Genomic DNA, 5,640 nt, shown 5'->3' with positions numbered 1-5,640 from the left:
ATTCCATGTCACGTCACAGTTGTAAAAAAATATGTTTTCGGGGTTTTCGAACAAAAGACAGTAGAGTAGGTGAAATATGGTGGGACAACATTGCACATGCATTTTCAACGTGAAGTAAGATGCGTTTGTGATTCAATAATTTTTTAAAAGTGTCATTGAAAATCAAAAAACTGATATGAATTCTGTAATTTGAACACATTTACCCACATGTTACATCTCACTTCACTTACTCCACTGTACCTTATTTGTACGCCTACAACAGAAATTATTCTAATGATGTTTTGCCACATTTCGTTTAGTGCGATTAAAAAAAAACAAATTTCATAAGTTTTTGTGTAATTTTTATAACTACTGCTACTGTATTGGTAATTTATTTTATTACACGCTATGTGCATAACCACCCGCATGTGACACGGAACAGAAAAAAAATCCAGATTCACATTTAGATGAGAAAAAATAAAACTATCACAAATCATTGAAGAATATTTCTGGCTTGATTCTAGGAAGTTAATATCACCAGCCCTTGTCGCGTTGGAATGAAGTCGCAGCGGTTTTCAGTTCGTGCTCCCCGGAGCACTTGGTGCTCCACAACAATCAACATTAGATGTCATCCAACGCGATCATATAGGAGGAGGGAGGGTCTGGCCAAAACCATGGCCAAATGTCAAATTTTTTGTATGGACAAATACAATTATCAAAATTTATGTATGGACAAAAGACTACAAGACGGGAGGGGGATCTGAAAATCGAAAAAAAAAAACAAATTTCCGCGTGGTTCATGGACAGCCCACAGACAAACAGACGTAACACTTAGAACAAATCTCGATCCAAATCATAGTCGCGAGGACATGTACGCCCAATGCTAAAATTAGTGTGTTTGGCCGACGGGCCAACAGATGGCGGTAGTGTGTAAACGTCAAACGCGAACAAAAACGATGCGAGCGCTGCGGGTGGGGGATTGGCCACCTACCATATTTTTGAATCGACTGTTAAAAAGTTGGTCGATGGACAATGGTGAGAGTGTGATGTCTGTTTGTCTGTGGACAGCCCTTTATTTTACTGTTATTTTCCAATTTCTTCACCTTCTGTCTATAAATGTCGCGTTTAGTATTGTAACGGCGTATCAGCAGTAATCGGGTTTTATTTGGAATTCTACGCAAAATTCAGCCGATTTTCAGCTATGAGACTTGAATATCTCCTCAAAGAAGTTTGAAAAGCTTATCTTAAGAAATTTGCAGAGCTGCTCTTCGGAAGCTTGGAAAACTTCTTTTCGGAAGTTTGAAAGAGTTATCTTTGAAAGCTTGAAATATGTCTTTGAGGCAGCTTGGAAAGCAATTTTTTCTTAACAGATTATTCTCTGAAGTGTAGGAAGCTTCTTCTCATTCTCCTCAAAAACTTGAAAAGCACCTCATCAGAAGCTTCTCTTCGAAAGCTTGAAAAGTCTCTCTTCGGAAGCTTGAAAAGCTCTTCCTCAGAAACTTGAAAAGCTTCTCTTCGGAGGCTTAAAAAGCTTCTCTTCTAAAGCTTGAAAAGCTTCTCTTCAGAAGCTTGAAAAGCTTCTCTCCAGAAACTTGAAAAACTTCTCTCCAGAAGCTTAAAAAGCTTCTCTTCGGAAGCTTGAAAAATTTCTCTTCGAAAGTTTAAAAGGCTTCTCCCAAGAAGCTTGAAAAGCTTATCCTCATAAAATTGACAAGCTCAATATTCTTCTCCGAAGCAGCTGTTACAGGAAGTCTATCACATTTGGAGTTCGAATAATTATTAATTAATATGATTTAACAGGTAACGTTAAATCATTCCAAAAATGCATTGTATGATGGAAAATTCCGATTTTGACTTAATGCCAAACAATGTCGTATACTTTTTATATGTCTAGAAGATAAATATCAACCTTTTAGATATATTAGAAAGAATTCATTTCGTCTAACGTAAATAATGACTTTTTCAAAAAGTTTGCTGATTGAGGAAAGTAAGCTGATAGCTAAAGACAACGGCAGAATTTTTATCTTGTTTAAAAATTGGTACCGTAAAACGGGGTAACTTTGATAGTTTTTTTTTTTTCGAGGAAAACTTGAATATTTATGCATGCTGTTTCAAAGAATTACAGTTTATATTTTTGAAACACGTACTGGCATTCCAGCTACCGATTCCAGTTGATAGATTGCCAAAAGATTTATTTTGAATGGATATATAATTTTTCATATAATCGAATATCGGCTTTCTGTTCTGGGGTAACTTTGATAATCGAACAAAACGGAATGAATTACGTAACATTTATAGGGCATTACATACCTCTAGGCGTTTAACGTTACATAGGAATTTCTGACTTAGATTACAAAAATGGTCCCAGTTTGTGAAAATGATATTCGCTAAGAGATTTGAGACCAAATTCAAGTTCTATGATAATTAGGCTGTCAAAGATTAGTGACCAACTATTTAAAACTACATCACATAGTGATCGTAGAACAGATTGTTTGTAAGCGTTTCGAAAATGCTAAAAACTTTTCAATTTTAAAATTCGTATATAAAGCCTCAAATGGTCTCAATTTAAATGAAAACAGCTCTTACATGAAGTGTCATACTAATATTCTTTAGTTCTGCATTCGTTTAATTTAACCGATTAGCAGAAATTATTATATTTGGTTTAGTATTTGGTGGGTAACGCACTATCAAAGTTACCCGCATTATCAAAGATACCCCGTTTTACGGTACTTACCTTACCAGTCAGGCTAAGGCCTGGGAGGCCTCTGCTGTACGTAGGAGACGTCTCCATTCGACTCGGTCCATGGGTACCGTCGCCAGCCACGCAATCTGCAAAGGGTCCGCAGATCGTCCTCAACTTGATCGACCCATCTTGCTCGCTGCGCACCACGTCGTCTTGTGCCGGTCGGATTGTTTTCGAGAACCATTTTCACCGGGTTGGTGTCCGACATTCTGGTGATATGCCCGGCCCACCGCAGCCTCCCAATTTTTGCGAGGTGGACAATGGTTGGTTCTCCCAGCAGCTGGTGCAATTCATGGTTCATCCGCCTTCTCCACGTTCCGTCTTCCATCTGCACTTCGCCGTAGATAGTTCCGTTCGAAAACACCAAGGGCGCGTTGATCCTCTGCACGTAGGGTCCATATTTCGTGCCCATAGAGGAGTACCGGTGTAATCAGCGTCTTGTAGATGGTTGCGTACGCGCAGCATCTTGAGGCAGCGTTGCCGGATGAGGGCGAGCTCGATTGGGCCCCTCTTGAGGACTGCTGGAGGACAGTCAAAGCAGCCATTAACGACGCTGCCGAAAGCGTTGTCGGATATGTGGAACGGAGCTCAAGAAACGATTGGTTTGACGAGGAGTGCCAGGTGGTTTTAGAGGAGAAGAATGCAGCGCGGGCTGCAATGCTGCAGCATGGTACGCGGCAAAACGTGGAACGATACAGACTGAAGCGGAAACAGCAAACCCGCCTATTCCGGGACAAAAAGCGCCGCCTGGAAGAGGTGGAATGCCAAGAGATGGAGTTGCTGTACCGTTCTCAAGAAACGCGGAAGTTCTATCAGAAGCTCAACACATTCCGCAAAGGCTTCGTGCCGCGAGCTGAGATGTGCCGGGATAAGGATGGGAGCATCTTGACGGACAGACGCGAGGTGATCGAAAGGTGGAAGCAGCACTACGATGAACATCTGAATGGCGCAGAGAACACAGGCACAGAAGGTCAGGACAGCGAAGGCGATGGCTACGTCAGCACAGCGGACAGCGGAAATCAACCAGCTCCCACGATGGGGGAAGTTAAGGATGCCATTCAACAGCTCAAGAACAACAAAGCCGCTGGCAAGGATGGTATCGGAGCCGAACTCATCAAGATGGGCCCGGACAGGTTGGCCGCTTGTCTGCATCGGCTGATAGTCAGAATCTGGGAAACGGAACAGCTACCGGAGGAGTGGAAGCAAGGCCTTATATGCCCTATCTACAAAAAGGGCGACAAACTGGAGTGTGAAAATTATCGTGCAATCACCATCGTAAACGCCGCCTATAAAGTGCTATCCCAGATTCTCTTCCGTCGTCTATCACCTATAGCAAACGAGTTCGTGGGAAGTTATCAAGCAGGTTTCATCGACGGCCGCTCGACAACGGACCAGATCTTTTCCGTGCGGCAAATCCTCCAGAAATGCCGTGAGTACCAGGTCCCAACGCACCATTTGTTCATCGATTTCAAGGCGGCATACGATAGTATCGACCGCATAGAGCTATGGAAAATCATGGACGAGAACAGCTTTCCCGGGAAGCTCACAAGATTGATCAGAGCAATGATGGACGGTGTGCAAAACTGCGTGAAGATCTCGGGCGAACACTCCAGTTCGTTCGAGTCTCGGCGGGGACTACGACAGGGCGACGGACTTTCGTGCCTGCTGTTCAATATTGCGCTTGAAGGTGTCATGCGGAGAGCCGGACTTAACAGTCGAGGCACGATTTTCACGAGATCCGGACAATTTGTTTGCTTCGCGGACGACATGGATATTATTGGGAGAAAATTTGAAACGGTGGCAGATTTGTTCACCCGCCTGAAACGCGAAGCAACAAGAGTGGTGAATGCGTCAAAAACAAAGTACATGCTGGTTGGCGGAACTGAGCGCGAACTGAGGGCCCGCCTAGGAAGCAGTGTTACGATAGACGGGGATACGTTCGAGGTGGTGGACGAGTTCGTCTACCTCGGATCCTTGTTGACGGCTGACAACAATGTTAGTCGGGAAATACGAAGGCGCATCATCAGCGGAAGTCGTGCCTACTATGGGCTCCAGAAGAAACTGCGGTCAAGAAAGATTCACCCCCGCACCAAATGCACGATGTACAAAACGCTCATAAGACCGGTAGTCCTCTATGGGCATGAGGCGTGGACTATGCTCAAGGAGGACTTGCAAGCTCTTGGGGTTTTCGAACGCCGAGTGCTAAGGACGATCTTCGGCGGCGTGTGGCGGCGAAGGATGAACCACGAGCTCGCTCAACTCTATGGCGAACCCAGTATCGTGAAGGTAGCTAAAGCTGGAAGGATACGCTGGGCAGGGCATGTTGCAAGAATGCCGGACAACAACCCTGTAAAGATGGTGTTCGCCACGAATCCGGTCGGAACAAGAAGGCGCGGGGCGCAGCGAGCTAGGTGGATTGACCAGGTACACCAGGACCTGGAGAGCGTGGGTCACATTCGAGGATGTAGAGAAGCGGCCATGAACCGAGGGAATTGGCGAAATATTGTTGGCGAGGCTTTATCAAGATAATTGATGTAAAGCCAAATAAGTAAGTAAGTAGATGGTTAACTTCGTGCGATGGCGAACTTTGCTCGATCGGAGCGTTCTGCGGAGTCCAAAGTAGGCACGAGTTCCAGCAACGATGCGTCTCTGGTCCCTGCTGGTGTCGTTGTCGGCGGTCACCAGTGAGCCCAAGTACACGAATTCTTCGACAACCTCGATTTCATCACCGTCAATATGAAGGGACGGGCGTGCCGTGTCTTTGCCGTGTACTCTCCGTACACTTCATCAGCCTGTTGAGAATGACTCTTCCCAGAATTTGTCCGAGCGTATCCAGCAGGCAAATGGGCCTAAACGAGGCTGAATCTTCCAATGGCTTCCCTGGCTTTGGCGACAGTTCCAGCTTTTGGATCTTCCAT

The sequence above is a fragment of the Aedes aegypti genome, chromosome 3, assembly GCF_002204515.2.
Source record: "Aedes aegypti strain LVP_AGWG chromosome 3, AaegL5.0 Primary Assembly, whole genome shotgun sequence".
Classification (NCBI taxonomy): Eukaryota; Metazoa; Arthropoda; class Insecta; order Diptera; family Culicidae; genus Aedes; species Aedes aegypti.
The sequence above is the reverse complement of the archived record's forward strand: the minus strand, read 5'-3'. Positions refer to the sequence as shown.